This window comes from Euleptes europaea, chromosome 1, assembly GCF_029931775.1.
Source record: "Euleptes europaea isolate rEulEur1 chromosome 1, rEulEur1.hap1, whole genome shotgun sequence".
NCBI classification, from domain to species: domain Eukaryota; kingdom Metazoa; phylum Chordata; class Lepidosauria; order Squamata; family Sphaerodactylidae; genus Euleptes; species Euleptes europaea.
This window is the reverse complement of record NC_079312.1, coordinates 111,857,106-111,878,320: the sequence shown is the minus strand read 5'-3', so window position 1 is coordinate 111,878,320 and position 21,215 is coordinate 111,857,106.

The following is a 21,215-nucleotide window of genomic DNA, read 5'->3' as shown; positions in this document are numbered from 1 at the left end:
CATCCACATGTGTCACTTTATTTCTTTGCCCATGATTGCATAACACTTGGTGATTCACAATGTCAGGAACTGCATGAGGATATTGTGAAGGCATCCACTAATACAGGCATAGGAGAAAACATGATAAAAATAATGTATGCTCTGACAGATGCCTGTCAGAATTGCAAAAATATCAGAAGGAACTTCTAAAACGTTGGCATTGTAATAAATTTTTTGGCACTCTTCCTCTTGTCTGGTAGGCATTGTCCACTAGCACATGAATTCTGGATCAATGTATTTGAGGAGATTAACAATATCCTAAACTGCAAGTTAGTATGTGAATCCAAGATAGCGCTGCTAAGTATTTTGTCAGAATTCCCAAGAAAAAAAGGACACACTCAAAAATCTATTGGTTGCAGTTTGTTAAATGCTTGCACAGGAAGCAGCCAAACTGCATGAATGGGCATGTAAAGTATGGCACATGGTACTAATGCATAAGATTACAGCATACAAGATTTATGAAGGGAAAACTAAGGCACAGGTGTCGAAACATGGAAACATGGCTCCCATTTATTGAATACTGGAATCGATATACACCAAAGGAGCGGGTCAAAGAAAGTATCTTAACATATGTTTGAATAATAGATGGATAGAAAATAAAGTAGACTGCAGCAGATGCAAGTTTAAACTGGAATATATCATTAGTAGCAGTTTAGGTAGGAGGTTTGGGTTCCTTGCTTTGTTTTTTCTTTATTAATGTATGATGAATGATGGAGGGAATCCTTTTCTATGTTATGTATTGCTTATGTCAAATATTGGTTGTTGGCATGCGTTTTTTTTTTTTTTTTTGTATAATTGTGTAATGATGTAAGAAAACTAAACACAATAATTTTTTAAAATAAAAATAAATTAACTACAGTTGGTACAAAAGTATTTTATCATAGCAGCTAAGGGGAGCAATTTGAATGGAAAAGGTTTAATAAGCCTTGTATTGGAGGTGATATGAAAGTTAGGTCTTTGATGATTGGTCTATGATAGCTTAGTTACACATGCAACTCTCTTCTTACTACTGTAGGTATCCAGTAATGAAATACATGTATAAGCTAGTATGGGCAGCCCATACTGCAGGGAGGGGTGGCGAAAGGGGACAGGAGCTGGCTAAAGTGACCCTAATGATGGCACAGGGCCACTTACGCTGGTGCTGGGGAGTCGCGCGGCAGCGCAATGCATGGACGGCGGCACAGCTGCCGCAGCAGCATTTCCCCAGCACAAAGGCTCCTGCTGGCTCCAAAGGGATCATTCCTGGGGGGCAGAACTGACTTTAGGCAGCTCCCTGAGTCCTTTTGCCCCCAAACACCTCCTTTTGCAGGTGTGAACTTGTGCCTGCAAAAAAGGGAGGCATAGCCCCGTGAAACTCAGTGGAGCAGTTTCACAGGGCTTGAGTTTTGTTTGTTTGTTTTTAATTTTCAGCTTGCTGCTTCAGTAAGCCTTAGATATCTAGGATAATAATAATAATAATAATAATAATAATAATAATAAGAAGAAGAAGAAGAAGAAGAAGAAGAAGAAGAAGAAGAGTTGGTTTTATATGCCAACTTTCTTTACCACTTAAGGGAGACTCAAACCAGCTTACAATCACCTTCCCTCCCCACAACAGACACCCTGTGAGGCAGGTGGGGCTGAGAGAGCTCTTAATAGAACTGTGACTGGCCCAAGGTCACCCAGCTGGCTTCGTGTGTAGGAGTGGGGAAACAAATCCAGTTCACCAGATTAGCCTCCACCACTAAGGTGGAGGAGTGAGGAACCAAACCCGGTTCTTCAGATCAGACTCCACCTCTCCAAACCACCACTCTTCACCACTAAACCACTCTGGCTCCCTAGGTTAGAAGCAAAAATGTTGAGCCTGAAACACGGAAATACCTCTGAATCTATAGGCAAGCCCCTTATCTCTGAATCTGAATTCCACATTGTAAACACAGACTGGATAAGGCAAGGGTTGTAAAGTATTCTGAATACTTCTATGCAAACAACAATAAAATCCTTAATAAAAAGTGGTAAGATGTGTTTCGTGTCTCCAGTAGCTGCAAGCTCATGATTCACAGTATGAGAAGCCAATATTGTTTAGGAGTAAACACGCCATACATTCACTTCAATACTTATCAAAAATATGTCATGATGATTTGCCACAATAATTTGTCTGGTTCAATGAATAATAAATAATAGACAAGAAGATTTCTCTGCACACATTTTTGACAGTTGTAATTATAGAGAGGCTGAGTCGTTTTGCTTTTTAATTAGTTAAACAAACCTTCAGCGAGTACCTTATGCTTCAAATGTGTAGCATTCCATTACACAGTCACTGGAAGCTAGGATCTGGTTGCTATGGCTACTACAAACCCCCATAGTGCGTTCTGAATGTAACTGGCCTATCTAGATCACACAGAATACTAATAAAGTATAAGAATCCACACAGCAGCATTTCAGATCAGACATGCAGCTATCCAAAATGAAGTGGTCACAAATAAACCAATTAACAGAGTTTGAGATTTTTCATATAGGTCACTGGTGTTAAAATCATTTAAATATGCCCTTTTCACATGTCTTTACCATTCTGGAGTCAATACAAAAGCATTTTGTTCGCAAACACATTTTTACAGATGAATACAATCATATGCATAAATGGCCGTTTCTGCACCAATAACTTTCTCTAGAGTATCCTCATGGTCGATCTGCAAGGTTTGGCTGCACAGTCCAGATGTCTGTCCGCATGTTGCCTCTTTCACCACTGCATTCAATGCTTCACCTGTCCGCATTTTCCCCTGGGGAGTGCTGTGTCATTCATGATGTTGCGGATGCATGGGACACTCCTCCTTTTCCCCCCTTTGTGGTCTTCGTGCCGGCAGACTCTTTCATTAGGGCTGCCATTCTTCCTGGTGACTGTTCTTCCACTTTTCCTAGTGACCCCTCCGGCCACTTTAAGGGGTTCAAAAAGTTGTTCATAAAGTTTTTAAAAGCACAGACATATTGAGGTGGGTGAGCAGAGTGAGAAGCTGGGCGCGCATGCATATTTGCTCAAACTGCATTTTTTTTTTTGTTTCGCTCAAGCGACCCTATGCAAAGCAAGGGGGAGGTTAGTCCAACATTCCAACGTTCCATCGTTCTTTTGTTATTAAAAAAAATTAAAAGTGCAGAAAATGTTAGCGAGAAGAGAGGGGAGGGGAGGGGAAATTGGGAATGGGTATGTTTAACAGAGTGGGCCGAGAAATGAATACCATCTTAAAAATGTCTGCACCTCAGGCAAAGTGATCCTGGAAATGGCGAAAAGGGAAACATCACTGTAAAAGTGTTTGCAGATATCATGGCGATACAATGACTACAAATCGGCTCCAACCCCAAATAGAAGGGAAATGGTGCGGACAAGAACAAACATTTCATTAAACATTTTAAAAAGTTGGTGCAGAAATGGCCAATGTTCGTAATGTAAATACGTACTGTGTGAGCATTTGTAATATATCTTATTCCCTGGCATCTAACTGCAAAATTTGGAGAAAGATCTGCTGCTCAAAACAGGACTTTTTTGGGGGGGAGGGGGGAGGAAGAAGTATACCTTGAATAATACACATATAAATTGATTTTCAAACCAGCTACAGCTATAGAGTAGGTTTTTCCTCCATTGGAAATGATGGAAGCCTGGGAAAATCTTTGCTCCAATTGCATTTAATGAGAGATCTTTGTGGGGGTCTGGGGGGGTTTTCTTTCAAGGTAGAGGCACCCAATTTGCATCACCAGCACCTGTGCTGCAAATTTGGTGCCTCTACCTTGAAAAACAGCCCCCCAGAGCCATTGGATCAAAACATTTCCCTACCCACCCCCAACAGAAGTCACTGCCCAATGAATATCGAAGTTTGAAGGATGAACCATAAATATGCAGCAAGTTACTGTACAATGTAATGCAAAGTATCGGTAGTAGTTCCATGAATTTTGCATTTAATTTTATGTGGTATTCATTTTCAGTTACAGCATCTACTCAACTAGCAGAGCTGAACTAATCCTAATATTATTGGTCATGCCAACGTAACTCTGACCCCGGGCAAGTCAATAGTAATATCAGACCTGTTCAAGTATTTCAGCTTTGAATGGAGAGTGAAGAAGCCTTTCTCACTGAGGAGATGAAGACTATAACTAAACAGTGACACATAAAGGGAAAGAACCCTGCCAAACTAGTTGTGGCTTAACCAGTTGACAACCAGGCCTATTTAAATGACGGTACCCTGTCCACAGTGACAGCATGGAGCAGGTGAAAAAAGGGCTTCACACCGGGCCAATATGGCAACCCCCCCCCCAAAAAAGTTCCTGCTCAGCTCTGCAAAAGCAACCAACTAATCTTGCACTGTCCTTAGGGAGGACGGGTGGGTCAGCTGCAGCAAAAAAATGCCTGCAAGTGAGAGGGTAGAACTGAGTAAGCAGCCTGCTACCCTCTCCTGATTGGCTGACCAAACTGCATCTCAACCAATAGGGTCCCATGCCTCATATGAGATTAATGGGGCCCGGGCAAATTGATCCATGATATTATCTGCTGTCTCTTAGCAGGATTCATGAGTTGCTCTCTGTAGAAACATGGGATGGATTCTGGACCCTGGAGAGAGGTGACATTTAGGCTGATGAATGGGAAGTCTTTTGCTAGCTGCCTGGCCATGATGGAATGCATAACAATGAGTAGAGAGGAAGCCTCTGTTTGACTTTGGTTAGGAGCTATGCAACTGCCCTGTTAATGAGTGTGTGGGGAGTAGATTGCAGTCAGATTTCAATATTTCCATGGTGTTCATATCTGAGTTTACCTACATAAAATATTAAGAATGTTCAGTGTAAATCAAAACTTAGAAAATGGAATTTTTACAGACCATCTTTTGTTACTTTATTTTGCAAGACACCAAATACCCCTCAATAGTTATTTTTAACATAGGGCTGGATAAAGCTGTAGTAATATACACAGAGATATCTACCAGCAAGGCCAGCAAGGCAGAAACAGCGGGTCTGATCTATTTTCAAGGAACCTCATCAAGGTTGCCACTTTATTATTATTATTTAATTGCATCTCAGAATATGTATATTTTCACAGCACTGAGCATTATTTCATACCCACAAGAAACTCTCTTTTGTACTTTCTGGAATTTCTGTTATTAAAATAAACACTGACATAAAATAAATCATTATTATGGGGAAAAGGTTGCACTCTCCAATTTATGTAGAGGTTTTTCTTCCTCTTCTGAACATAATAAAGGCTGCTCAGAAAAAGGACCTATAACAAAGAGCATCTGACATGCAGAGGTGTTTATTATGAAAACAGACTGTCTGATTTATTATAGATGTGTAACTTACATAGTAGGTGATACATAATTAAAATTAAGGGGGGAGGGTTCCAGACATTAACTAAACCAGACCAAATGAAACTCATTAAAAAAATCTGGTTCCTCATTGATGCTGTGTTAATTTGAAGACAGTGGGAATGGAAGACACAGAACAGGAAAAATGACTCAGGGGATAATGAAAGTGATATGAGCATTGTCCACCAGCACCAAAAAGGATTGAGCTGATAGGTTTCTGCAGATACTGTCCAGCCTGGGAAAGGTTTTTTGGATGCTATATAAGCAGGAATAGCACCATCATCTCCCTGCACCTGTTGATTACTTTCTCTGGAAAACTGTAGCTTGGATCCTGTGACATTGTTCCCCTTGCATTTCTCCACAGCCTCCACTGTGGTGTTCACTCCCTCTGTCACTAGCACTTCCACACATGCAAGATCAATTTTTTGCAAGTATCCCTTATGCATGCAGAAGTGCTAGCTGTAGAGGAAATGAGTGCTGCAGGGAAGAAAAGCCTTCTCATCGGCCAGAGACAAACATGAGGAGGAGGAGGAGAAGAGTTGGTTTTCATAGGCTGATTTTCTCTACCTTTTAAGGAGAATCAAACTGGCTTACAATCACCTTCCCTTCCCCACAACAGACACCTTGTGAAGTAAGTGGAGCTCTCTCTCTCTCTCTCTCTCTCTCTCTCTCTCTCTCTCTCTCTCTCTCTCTCTCGTCTACTTACTTACTTAATATATATCCTGCCATTCCCCTCAATGGGGACCCAAAGCAGCTTCCAGCGTTCTCCTCTCCATTTTTTGTCCTCACCACAACCCTGTGAGGTACATTAGGCTGAGAGTGTGTGACTGGCCCAGGGTCACCCAGCAAGCTTCCAGGGAAGAGTGGGGAGGCAAACCTGGGTTCCTCAGATCCTAGTTTGACAGTTTAACCACCATATCACACTGGCTCTCTGGAATGCTTCTTTGTCCCCCAAGCATCATTTAGAGGCACAGGACCCCTGCCAGGAAAATGAGAAATCTTAAAGATGAATGTTAACAAGTTTCTTATATGTATTATAATGTAAGTCTCATCTAATCAAGTCTCATCTTATATAATTTACACAGCAATTATGCATGAGATATTATGTCCCCAAATGTAGTGGATAAGAGTTACATAATTTCCTTTATTCCATTCCACACTGGGCCATAACATGATTGGGTTTCTCTTTCACTCTCACACTGTCACCTCTTAGTGCATTTCCCTAACATCAGCATAGTGCATGTGTATTTCTCCAAGTTCTATATTGTTGCCTAGTCATTTCCAGTCTGTGTGAACATACCTGAAGAAGGCACATGATGAAACATGTGATTGACCAAAATTGCATCAGAGTTCATCTGAAGTATGTCTATGGGATGCATGCGCACACACACACACCATTATCATCAAAAGTCCAAATGGACTTTTGGAGTACATCTTATCTAGAATTTCATACTATTATTAGATGGTATATTTTGGTACGAACAGTGGGTTGGATCTGGCAAACCATAAGTGGATTAAAGTTCATGGAATGGAATTTTCCCACTCTCCACCTCCTACAACAGCTCAAGTTCCCCCAACATTTTGCTTCTTAGGTCCACAAGACCTTCATGAACAGCACAGGGAAGGGTAACACAGGTGTGTGCAGCGGGGGGGGGGGGTCAGTGAAAAACCCACACCCATCCACTTACAGAAGTGCCCTTCTGCTGACAGAAAACAGATGTTCGATGCAACTCAGTTGGATACAGGCCAATTTGTTCTACTCTTATTATTTGGCATATGTCTACATAACATAATTTGAATACTTAAACTGCACTATTAAACTAGGGATCATAGGGAGCAACCTAGTAGGGCTCCTCAGAAGTAACTGTTACGTTACTCAATGAAACTTACTCCCAGGAAAGTGCCCTTAGCTGTTGCTGGTTAATCTTTCTTTCTTTCTTTCTTTCTTTCTTTCTTTCTTTCTTTCTTTCTTTCTTTCTTTCTTTCTGTCTGTCTGTCTGTCTGTCTGTCTGTCTGTCTGTCTGTTTGTCTGTCTGTCTGTCTTTCGCTTTGTATTTTCATGAGATCATTTTTATATTTAGGCTAATTCAAGGTTCATCACACCTTTAACACCAGGATGAGGAAATGTAACCAAATCATTCATTGTTGCCTCTGAACTGTATAAATTAGCATGTAATCAGTGGAAAATAAATTATGAACCCAACTGAAACTACAGCAAGAATTTAAGCAGAAAGGATATGATTATCAGAATTTTAATTTAATTAGGTGACTGATGACTTCCTTCTTAGTCTTATTGGAGAGGGTAATGTCTCTTTAGTGAAGAGTGGCCCTGTTTCTTCTCATCCAGATGTGTTTTAAGGTGTTCTATAAGAGACTTAAACTGAAATTACAAATTATTTCCAATTCTAATGGAGTGGCTCCTTCTGTAACTGGGAAGGGAAAAAGACTGTTAGCTTAATAAAACATTTTCTACTGACTATCTCATATCATATGAGAGAAATGTTTAATTTCTTTCCCAGAAAGTTTTATAATACCATGATTTGACTTAGCTGGACCCTTTAGCTAGACTGGAAAAATGGAACTCGCTCACATTCACTGCATGTTCCCATTGCATCTCTCTTCTTCCTTCCCCTCTGTTGTCTTTCCTACAGTAGAAAGTTAGATTCTAAGAGTACATTTCTATTCAGAATTCCAATCTAAAATCCACTTGAAACCAATGGGCTTAGACTCTACATAGGATTGCCCTGTTCGGGATGCAAAGACGTGTCTTCTTTGCTTATGCAGAGTACCACATGAATTAATAGTCCTAAGTGAGATAAGAACTACAACACCGGACAATGCTTTGCAATTGACTCATATGATAATACTATATAAATCTAGACTGTCAACTGCAGTCCCTGTTTCAGAGACTGGGGTGTGTGTGTGTAAATTCCCACCTAAATTTAAAAAAAGGGTTTTCTGCACAAGTGCAGAGAAAGCACTTACCTCAGGCTGGTGGAAGAGGAGGCACAGTCTTGGAGCTGTACTAGGCCTTGTGGCTGTGGTGGCTCCTGGCAAGGGCCTTGGCACACCCATCTGGAGCAGTCAGGGCGAACTGCCAAGAGGGAGGGTGTGATGGGAAGGCTCGGAGCACCTGCCTGGACTGCTCCAGGCAAGCTGCCAAGAGGTAGGGAGGGGGAAAGCCTCAGCACACTATTAAGAGAGGGAGGGGGAAACCTTGGCCTGCCGTTGAGATGGAGGGAAGCCTCGATGTGCTATTACAGGGGAGGGAGGGTGGGGGAGCCTCAGCACAATGATGGGAGGGTAGGAGGGTGGGGGGAACCTCTGCCCACCTATCTCTGCAAGTTTCTTGCGAGTCTCCGCATGTTGAATATATATATGTATTTTCCTACTGTATTGGGCTATATCCTGCCAGACATTTCAATCCTTTTCTGGATCTCTCTGTCTCAGCACAGTCTGTGTAGCTTGACAGTCTCTGTCCTGACTGAGATGCTAAAGAAAACTTGTTACAATTGCCTTCCTCAGTGAACAGCAGGTTGTTGTTGCTTTTTTCAGAACAGCTCCTGGCTGAGAAATAAGTCACAAGAACACTGGCTGAGGTGCTGAAAAGAGGTTTACACTGTTGCGGACCCTTACACTCTGAACACTGACAGAGAGAGCAGGATGGCATCACACCCATTGGGGCTAGACAAAGAAGACAAAATCTTTGAAGCAGAAAATCTGAAATAAAGACAATGAGAAAATCAATGCCCCCAGGCTTATCCTTTACTGCCAGCTGAAAAAGTCATGAAATCTTGACTATTGATTTTGTTAGGACCGACAAAAATAATAATTGACCTTCAGTGCTAACCTCTTTTATTTTTTTTGTCGTCTACTTTTCATATTTTTTTTTGTTTTTAAAATCTACATTGTATTAACACATGTGGCTCATACTAATATATGAATATATTACAAATCCAGGAGTAGATGGTCAACAACATATGCAGTGGAGTCCACGCAATTAACTATCTTATTTTTAATTGCTTTCTGCCCTGTAAACATCAGATTTTCTTTGCAGCAGTTGATAAAAGGTAACTCAATAGATGTTTTCAGCTGTAGAAATACTATATTTCATATGATGTCCGCTGTTTTTAGGGGAAGTTATAGATTAGTGGGAAGCAGTTGAAGGTGTTAGCCTCAAACACTTCCATGCCTAGTTCAATACTCTCCCACAATATCTTGGTTGCCACCGCTACTTGTGGCTTCATCTTGAACAGAGTGAGGATGTAAGGGGAAATATGGCTGAATTTTTGTACCAACAGGTGTTTGTGAATGAATGAATGGTTTTATTTGCATTTAGCCATAGGCCATCACAAACATGTCAAGGATACCACAGATACATAATAAAAGAAATATAAGGTTAATAAAATTCTAGATTGATAATATAATAAAACTATGCTAAAATATACATAATAAAACTATGCTAAACTCGATGCATTCAGAGAAATAATAAGTAAAAATTGTGGTGGTTTCCCAATCAGCCAATGGGCCCAGCAACCATTAAAATCAACCTGAAGGTCCAGCTCTCTTAGCAACCATATTGGACCATATTTTCTTTGCCGCCAGAGCATACAGGGAAGTCCTATAAGAAACAAACCCAGCGGTGTCTTTTAACAAAAATACTAATTTCTCAGCACTAGGACAAGTGTTTAGGCCAACAAGTGTTTGCGGACAGAGTACTGTTCTACTTTTTTCTTCAGCGTTTCTCTGGCAGGAAAAGAGAAGGAGGGATGTATGCAGGAAGAGGAACACATAAGCAGAACACAGATTTGGAAGACGTCTTCAGTGAAGCTGGAGATACATGGATTGCCACTGTAGTCCTGGTGACAGCCTCTTGACCTCGTAGCTACTGACTACCAGAGTGGCTGTAGTCATTTGAGTGTTGGACTAGGATCTGGCAGACCTGGATTTGAATCCCTACTCTGCCATGGTGACCCCAGGAATAACTACCAGTAGAGCTTGTAGAAAATGCAGTTGTTTATTCACAGTGCTATACACGCACTCTTCCACCACTATCTCCCAACATTAGACTCATGGAGTCAAATACTTATATACAGATGCCATCTCCAGGCAGCAATTAGTGTTACAGGCTGAGTCACCCTCCAGGTGCAACTCATTACCTTCAGGCTCAGGCCTTCTAGGGGCTTTCCAGGTTATTACATCAGCTTAGCTTGACACTTAGATCCCCTGAATCTAAATCCACCTGTCATAGCTAATATGAACAGACTTGCATATTATGTAAGGGCCAGTCACACACTCTCAGTCTAACGTAGGATTGTTGTGAGGATAAAATGAAGGAGAGAATATTGTAAGCCATTTTGGGTCCCCACAGGGCCAAAAACTGAGGTATAAATGATATAAAACCATTGCAGCTAATCCTGAATATGGCCACATATGTTGATCTGTAAATCCAGATACTGAGGATCCCTAAATAAATAGACCAGGACCATGTATGGACAGAAAGTGCCTTTCTTCAGGTCTGGGGGAACCTTCATGTTTTCAGGAAAATGAGAGCAGATTTTAAATGTAGGGGGGTTAAAATCCCCCCAGACAGAGGAGAAGAATGTTGTCTGTGCTTGTACAGGCAACATAAAACAGGCATAAAGTAAACACAGCTGGGCCGGAGCAGCAATATGCTACTGATGGAGAGGGGGTGGATGAGATGGTGGGAGGGATGAACTGATGGGCAGGTGGGAGAGCTCAAGCCACACAGGCAAACAGGTGGGCAGGCAAACAGGTGGGAGGAGGGGGAACCAGAACTGCCCTTGCCTGCCATGTGAACAAGGCAGCAGTTGGCAGCCCTGCTGCAGGCAGGAGGGTTGGCTGGCAAATGAGTGGCCTGGAGATTGAGCAAGGTAAAAAAGGATGGGATTTTACAAGCAGTTCTTTTGCTTGTAATCTACTATTATGGATGCAAGTCAAACCAAGGCATACATTTTTTTTATTATTCAGATAGTTTGGGGGATACTTTCATACTTTTAAAGGACTGGTTCAAATGCTTGTATTTACATGCAAAATATACTGTACCACAGATACTGACTTTTAGCATCTTCTTTATTCACTTTGAGGAGCATATATCCATTCCAGAGTGTTTGTATATTGGATAATCTGATCAATATTTTAGCAATTAAACTCAAGTTCTGCTCTTTATCCAGGCTCTTACCTTTCTGAAAATATGCTCATTCCTTCTCCCCTTCTGTGTGCTCTACACAGTGTTCTGTATTCCCTAAATCAACTGACCATCACCTTCATTCCATTAACCTCTCTAAAACCTCTTCTCACTGTGTCAGGACAGCTTTTGCTATATTATCTGTTCCAACTCAATTTTTTTCCATTAAAAAGAATATCTTCTTCCTCCCAGATGTCTGAGATGTTCTTGCAGTTTTAAAAAGTAAGGATTTGGTCTTTATCCTGACCTTTGCTGGGTACTTTATGTAGGAGAACATTAATTTAGAATTTCAGTGTTCCACTTTAACTTTCTGTTCCTTTCTTTTTGATAGTTTCATCTTTTTTTGCGCCATATGAACATATGAAGCTTCCTGATAATGTCAGGACGGTGGCCCAGCTTTCTATTCTGACTGGAAACATATTCCCCAGATCTCCAAACTAGCAAACTGCTAACCAGCTCAAACTTCAAAAATTCTTTTTAATTGGAGGCACCAAGATTCCTTACTGGGACCTTCTGCATGAAAGGCAGAATCTGTGACCTACCATAAACAGTTGCTACCTCAGAGCAAATCTGGCCTCAGGTGAGATTAGTGTGTTAGCAATTCAGATGCTATCTATTTTGGCAGAAGTTCTTCAACACAAGTGATTCTCACATCTGCAGTACTTCCTAATCATCAAGTCAGAATGGCTCTGCATCTGTATATCCAGGAATCAGCTTCACCCACCAGTGATTCCCCACAATTCTTATCAGAGATGCTGCATACTTCAAAATAGGGGGTAATGTGCGAAAACAGTAATAGGTGATCGCAAGCGCACAATCTTAGTTTTTTATTGTTATTATTTATGGAACAGGGTGATTTTAAGGATTGAAGAAGAGCTGCAGAAAGCTGCAGAAAGATATAAGAGATGGAGTAAATGAACAGTTTGAAAGTATGTACTTATTTGATAGTTGGAATGATATATGACAATGTTTTTATACCTTAATTTGTTGTATATTAAGGTTTACCATTGTTTATCATTGTTAATTATATTTTGCCACTGTGCACGAATAGCACAATCTTAGTTATTTTTTACACAGTAATACTTACATGAACTGTTTGAACACAGTTTATTGGATATTTAACCCCAATGTTTACAGCTGTCAGCAGTGGCTCTTATTGAAGCGGTAAATCTTTGTTTGGGCTATACCACTTCAGATTGCAGGTAGTGGCTCACATGAATAAATACTTGTATATATCTTTTTTAAAAACCCATTTCTATATCTGCTAGTTTTCAGGGGGCAAAGAAGGCTTCCACGATGAAAAAAGACATTGCTTTCATTTGACATGATCCTGCTTCAGCTGCTTAGAATCCAAGCTCAGGTATTTAGGAGTGTTTGCCCACCTTATTCCGCCGGCACAGGGGCAAACATGCTGCCTCTAGAGCAGTCCCCCCCCCCTTTAGGAATGGGCTCGATATGAACTACCTCCACTTATATTATTAAATGATATTTACAAGAAACAACTGCAACTAATGTTCAGTGAAGTATGCATAGCCTTACAGGTTTTTCTTTGTTAGTTTTGCAGACTGCCAGTGACTGTAGAAGAAGCTGAAATGCAGTCATCAAAAACTGCAGGCAGTCTGTAATGGGGCAAGAATAGCTAAGCCGCCTAGCCATCTTGACTTTTGAGTGTGAACTTGCATGATAAATTGACTTTGGGGGCTAATTCTTGATTTTACAATTAAAAAAGCCAAAGAAAGAAAGCTGTTTGCAGCCATATTGGTCAATTAGTATTAAATAAAATGAAAGACATTGAGAAGGTAATCTCCCTTTCATTAACCAAGAGTTACAAAAGTTAGAAAACTTGTAGGATTCTCAGACTGGATGTTGCTAAACAAAAGTAGCAAAGGGGCATTTTTCAGAAATGTAGAATATGTTAACAGCAATTTCAGAATTAGAACAAGCTTTTTCACGACTCACGAGATTGTATGTATGGGATGAGGGACTGTGATGTTCGTGTATGTGGAGAAGCATGTTACAAGTTTGTACTGGGCCCAACAAAATTGGCCCCTGCTTGCTCACTCTCCCTCCCCCCCGTCTAGCCTCCTGTCCCTCAGCTGCCTCTACAGAAACACTTTTAACTGCCTCACCCCATTGTGCAGACCTTGCCTCCAAAACCACACCCTCCCGTCCCCTCCATTACCCAGGCTCACATTGTCCTCACCTAGGGTTACCAACCTCCAGGTGGTGTCAGGAGATCTCCTGCTATTACAACTGATCTGCAGCCGATCAATATCAGTCCCCCAGGAGAAAATGGCCTCTTTGGCAGTTAGACTCTATGGCATTCAAGTTCCTCCCCTCCCCAAATCTTGCCCTCCTCAGGCTCAGCCCCAAAAAACCTCCTGCTGGTGGCAAAGAGGGAACTGGCAACCTTATCCTCACCATATCTCACCATACCTCAGCTTTTTCTTTCACCACCCTGCACCTGGTAGGGTTGCCAGGTCCACCCTGGCCACCGGCGGGGGATGAGGGGTAGGTAGGGCTGCCAGGTCCCTCTTCGCCACTGGCAGGAGGTTTTTGGGGCGGAGCCTGAGGAGGGCAGGGTTTGGGGAGGGGAGGGACTTCAATGCCATAGAGTCCAATTGCCAAAGTGGCCATTTTCTCCAGGTCAACTGATCTCTATCGGCTGGAGATCAGTTGTAATAGCAGGAGATCTCCAGCTACTACCTGGAGATTGGCAACCTTAGGGGTAGGGTTGCCAGTCCCAGGTTGGGAAACTCCTGGAGATTTGGGGATGGAGCCTGAGGAAGACAGGGACCTTAGTGGGGTACAATGCCATAGAGTCCACCCTCCAGAGCATCTGTTTTCTCAAGGGGAACTGATCTCTGTAGTCTGGAGGTGAACTGTAATACCAGGGGATCCCCAAGTCCCACCTGAAAGCTGGCATCCCTACACACCAAATCCCTCCCCCCAAGCTTTATGTTCACGCACACAACTACTGTTGCTTTTCCTGCTCCAGCACAGGTACACCATAGGGGGGGAGATGTGATGCCAAACCTCTTTCCTTGCTACCAAGCCATGCCAATCCTGCTGCAGCTGATGCCTTTCTCCCAGGTCTTGCTACTGCCGCCAATGTTGTGGACCATTTCTATTGTCATTTGACTGCTTCAGTTTTTAGCAGTATTAAAAAATAACATCAGAAGATATTATTATTTGACAAGAATTTGGAACTAGCAAGCTACACAGAATAGCCTATTTAAGTGTGCAGACCATGTTTTATTAATTGCATTGCTAAGAAGAGCAAACCATACCAAATCAGATGGGTTTCAGTAATCACCACTGGTTTATTTTGTATTCAAAGCCAAGAGTGAATGTACTTGGTAGGCTCCCTCTATATTGCGTACAGAGGCAGAGTCACACACATTTTTTTCTTCCACAAAGAGTTATAGATATAGCACTAAGAATTAAGTTGATGTCAAGCTCTATCCACTTGTCAGGCTTTGGCATCATTCGCCATGCCATGTAAACATGTAAAGTCCTTGTTAAAGTGGCTCCCTAGAACAAGGGAAGGCACCAGACAATATCTACTTTTCCCAGTTCTTTTTTCTTCATAATCCACCTGTCAGCTGGTAATTTGCTACAGGGATACAATTTGCCAGCGACAGTCTTCATTACTTGAGAGCTGGAATGCCAACAAATGCTCCAGGCAGCTTCCAAATTCGCATTTTATCCTCACTGTGAAATAATCCCAGATATACTGGCGTATCCATAGCTATTCCCATGTATATCACATACCCCTATACCATATGGATTCTAATGTTTATGGGTTTGGTTATGCATCAAGAACTAACTTCAAAGCCGCATTGGGACATAACTGAAATAGACTGCCCTGATTGACTTGGCTGTACATAATCCCACAGATCTTGCTAAGGAGCCACTAATGACGCCTTGGTTTGGGATTTCTTGAATAGACTGTTTCTTGAGTTGGAGTTTGACAAAGGAAATTACTAAAATCACTTCTTATTTTCTTCTGTTCTTTTGGCAAGGGTGGAAGCACGTATACTGTCATTTCCCCGTGAAATCTTTAATGAATTCAGGGAAGCCTATTCTTTCAGCAAGAATTGTTCTGACCTTGAATATTTAAGTAATTCTTAAGGGGGGGGGAGAAACTAATCTTTTTCCAGCTGTCAATCTTTGCATGCAAGCTCTGCAGTTGATTATTGGAATTATGAGTCACAGGGTTTTTAAATATATATACCCCCTACACAACCTCTTGGTAAGAAGTTTGATAGAATGTTCAAAGGAAATGAGGCTTCTAGACTTAATATGCTAAATTAGCAGTGCTCAATCATTCTCTCTGGTGATTGTAAGTTATAGGCCAAGTACAGTCATTAGTGGAATACTGGCTAAGAGTCTCAGTATATATACCATGTGATACTTGTAGAATATATATTTTATTATATTAATAATTTTCTGTTCCTTTTTAGGGCAGAGGTTGTTGTTTTTTTAAAATCACTCTGGTCAGTGTGTTACAATATGCTGGATATGAAATGGACAACATACATTTAATGTGTTGTAGATGTGTATATGATGGTCACCACAAAATACCTAATTGCATGGTATAGTGGTTAGAATGATGCACTAGGATCTAAGCAAGCCAGATTTGAATCTTTACCACGGAAGCTTGCTAGGTGATCTTTAGGGTTGCCAACCTCCAGGTAGTGGCTGGAGATCTCCCACTATTACAACTGATCTCCAGGTGATAGAGATCAAATCACCTGGAGAATATGAAAATGGCATTATACCCCATTGAAGTCCCCCCTCCCCAAAGCACACCCTCCTCAGGTTCCACCCACAGAATCTTCAGCTAATTCCCAACATGGAGCTGGCAACCCTAGTGACCTTGTCTGGTCACACACTTCACATTACAGGGTTGTTGTTCTGAGGATAAAATGGAGGAGGGGAGAATGATGTTGAAAGTCACTTTGGGTCCGCACTGGGAAAAAAAGTGGGATAAATTTCTACTATGTGGGGTAAAAAGGGGGTAAATTCCTCTGTCTACCGCTGTTTTATGAACTGAAACTCAGTCTTTTTTATACTCATAGTAGCCATTTCAAATTAGGTTCCTTTGAGGCACAGTTCTCTTGTGGTAATCATAATAACATAATCACATAAGAAGAGCCTTGCTGGATCAGACCATTGATCCATCCAGTCCAGCATCCTGTCTCACACAGTGGCCGGCCATTTCCTCTGGAGGTCCAGTAACAGGAGGTCCAGTAACAGGGCATAGAGGCTGAGGCCTTCCTCTAATGTTGCCTCCTGGTACTGGGATTCAGAAGCTGACTGCCTCTGAATGTGGAGGTTCCCTTTAGTCACCATGGCTAGTAGCAGGTGATAGACCTATCCTCCACAAATCTGTCTAATACCCTTTTAAATCATGCTTTCCATTTATGTGGCAATTGCACACACTGTCCCTTTATGTGGCAGAGAATTCATGCAATTGGTTCCTTGGGCATGAATTTGAGTGCTCCCCTTTCATTTGTTAAATGTCAATTATTTGTTGGAGAAGTTTGGAACAGTGATCAAGTTGTATCCTATCACACAAATTACAATGCAGTGTTTGGTCAACACTGTGTCTGTCAGAAGTGTGAGAAACCAAAGAGAATACTACAGAATAATGGGATAGCTACAGTAAGGATTTAATTGCCATGGTGCCATGTGTTACCAGGCATACATATTTGGAACGAAGAACAAAATGCCAGGCTACAGGTAAAACACAGAAGTGAAAGACAATTTAAAAAAAAAGGGAAAAAAAAGAATGATACCCATAACACTCCATCAATCAAACTTTACTGCTAAAGCCAAAGGCCATTGAAAATCAGATTAAAATTGTTGGTAAAAATCAAGAACTCCCAGAACACTCACTATTGCCGTGCATGAAGATGTGTACATGAATAGACATGCCATGTGAGCACTGCTTGCTCTTGCCCTTTCAAAAATATATCATGAATGCGCAGAGTGATAAAAACAAGCACGACAAATTGTCAGCATTGTCATTTCCACACATTTCTAGTATGTCATCATCAGACTATTAAAAAATGTGGGAGGAGGAAAGGAACTCTTGGGTCCCCCCCCCCCTTTGCTGTGTTTTCAAGCAGTGGCGTGTAAGCTCCTCTCAGCTCACCTTGATTTGATTTACGCTTTCTTTTCACAAGCCCTCCTTGCAAGCATTTGGGGGAAGGCATTTGAACCTTCACAAATAAATAATCACTCCCACAATGACACCCAACCATCCCTCCTTTCTCTTCTTTCAAACTTTATGGCAGATAGCCAGCAGCCGTGATGGCTGTCAACCTCTTCCTCCCTTTTCTCTCACTCCCTTCATCAAGGTGCCTAGAACAAACTACCTACAGAAGCATCCCAGGTGCTCGGTGGCTTTATCGGGTTCCTGAGTCCAATAGAATGGAGCCAGAGGGATTCATTGTTTAGAGATAGCCACTATGTTAAGAATTGGTTTGTGGCCATTGTTTTTCATAGTCTAAGGAGTACATTGGTAGTATTGAATTAAGGTACAGTATGTTGATTACTAGATGTCAGCAATTAATGATATTGCTTCAAAGGGAATTGCGAGTAGGGGTCCAATAGTATTGATTTTGAGTCATTGTTTTACATGGTTGAATCAAAGGATTGACACTAAACAAAGTTTGAAGCTGCATAGATAAGATATTCAGACAAAATCAATAGTTATGCAAGCATACAAATGTATTTACCTTTTTCTGTGAGAACATAGCTGTGCTGATACTTCCTCTTCTAAAAGCTAACACAGGCAGCTGACCATAGCTAATCTATAGGCATAAGTGGACTTCGCGATACTGTCTGTCTCAGTGGGCTAGATAAGCCTCAGTAGGAGGCGTTGCCATACATTCCATCATTGTTTCCTAGCTATTGTATGTTGCAATCCAATGGGAGCTTCTCCTCACATTCAGTTTTATTGTTTCCTCCCCCAAATGTTTCACCTTTCTCTTTTCTGCTCCTTAACATTCCTCTAAGGTTGCTAATTCACAAGCTCCAAATATCGAGCCAGGCAAAACAAATGAAATTCTCTCTCTCTCTTGCTCAGAGGCTGTTTTGATCAGTATGCTGACAAGAACTCCCAACTACCCAGGACTTTGGGGAAGGCACGTTAGTGTATCAGATGCGTGTGCAAATAAATGTACAGGCCAATTCAGAATTCCGTTAAGATGAAGAATTAGGATTTAGGCTCATTTTAGTCCCATTGATGGGAATTGCACACAAAGACTTGAATCCCACAGCAAATCTCTGCAGAGGGAAAGGGTTTTCTTAGAACAGGACTTGCTTCTACTCTCCCTCTGCAGTCCAAAACGATTGCAGAACCCCAAAAAATAGTCTGTGTGGGGCTCAGGAGGTCTGTATCAGGAAGGGGGAATTGACAAATTCCCCTCCCCTTTCATTAGCATGAATTTATGGCTAGATCCAAGCTAATAACTACATTGTGATACAGATGAAAACTATCAAGTAATAAGCTCGATTGACTGATAAGCTCACCTGTCAGATCAGCTGATCTGTCTTCAACATGAAAATTATTTGAAACCGATACCTTCTCCATTAATTCCCAGTGCTTTCAGGACTTGTTGGGGTTGTGGCATAATAGAGCCACAGTAAATACTGCCCTGGGCAGGGTGATGTCAAGAAAATCATGCCCATAAAGGTTAGACACTTAAGCATTTCAGATTTCATGAAATATTATTTCTGTTATGACTGCTGTTATTCTGTGATAATTAGAAGTCCAACACAGTTTATTCTTAAATGTTTTCTCTTCCTAAACATGCCCAAATCATAATCCAATTAACACATTATCCACTGAATATATCACTACACGTCCTGATACATTTTCCTGAGTACTGTTTTCCAATCCGGAGAACAGTTAAAAGGTTCTTCACAAAGAAGACTTTTCTGTATTACCAGTTACAATTGGTATTAAAGATAAACTTAAGTTATTGTTTATATTGTTTAATTGTATCCCAAAGATTGTATATGATTATTCTAAAGTCTTTAATATATGATAATATGATTCAGCAACCCCCTCCCCTAGCTGTGATGCCACTGCTAAATACAAGTGTCATTTTTAGCAAATCAAATAAGTAACAATAACATGGCAGGTCTTGAAAATGTATTAATTTAAAATATTTATACTGTGCCTTTCCCACTTAACCTGGGGCTAAGGTCGCTTAAAACATATTTGTGCACCAACCAAAAAATATCAACATTAAAACATTAAAGCAAATTCTACCCCTCAATACCCCTAGTTTTTTGCAACTATAACAATCCAGTGTGCAGAAGGAGGGAGAGACATAGCCTTTGAAGCCCTCATTATTATAATGTGCTATGGACTGCTAGAGATGCAAAAGGCAGTATACACAATCGGATCACTGCTGTAGTGAGCACAGATCTCGGCCCATATCAGTTCAACTACAATTTTATCAAAATTGTATGTGGCTAAGCAAGCTAGTTTCAATATAGAAAGGATATGAACAAACTACCAGAATAAAACAGGGAGATCAAGTCACGTCAAAGTCCATAACACATTTAATATTGTGCAGTGACTGACACATACCTGGTATGCTCCACTTTTGTGGTGGGGTGGCAACTTTCAGAGAGTTGTGCAATGAAGTCATATTCTCCTGGATGCAGCTTTTGCCCTGTTCACGTGTTTGTTACAAAGAATGCACATACAACTAGCATGTGCATGCATACTCCTGTTTGTAAAAAAGAAGAAGAGTTGGTTTTTATATGCCAACTTTCTCTACCTCCTAAGGAAGAATCAAACTGGCTTACAATCACCTTCCCTTCCCCTTCCCACAATATACACCCTGTGAGGTAGGTGAGGCTGAGAGAGCACAAAGAGAACTGTGACTAGCCCAAGGTAACCCAGCTGGCTTCATGTGTAGGAGTGGGGAAACAAATCCAGTTCACCAGATTAGCCTCTGCCACTCATGTGGAAGAGAGAGGAATCAAACCCGGTGCTCCAGATCAGAGTCCACCACTCCAAACCACCACTCTTAAACACTACACCACACTGGCTATCCAATGCACACTCACTTTACAAATGAAACCAGGGACCAGTACCTGGAAAATATTTAAATCACATGTTCCTCTGTATGTAACATGTGAATTAACAAAGATTTAAAGAAAAAATAAAAGTGCATGGATTACATGCGTGTTCACTGTAATTTATGAATAGGGTGTAAGTTGCTACATTTATGTACAAGAGTTAATTTTGAAGAAACCACAGCCTACAAAGTAAGTGTCAAAGAATTTTACTTTGTTGCCACTTTAATTATGTGCTAGTTTGTATTGCAACTTCAAGATGGAGAGGGATTGGTTTTAATGGCTCCTCATGGTGGCTGTTTCTACAGTTGTTCATATTAATTGGCTCATTACACAGAGTGCATTGGGTGTTTATCCCAATGAGGAATTTTCCCTTTTTGCAAAGAAAACCACTTGAACTGTCAGAGTATTAGGTTAGCAGAGTGCTTAAGGCCCATAACGCAGTAGAGTCTATCTGGTTGGTGTGTGGTGCTAAGGAACAAAGTTACACACGGAGCCTCTTTGTCTTTGATAAAACTAATAAGTGTCCTTTATTG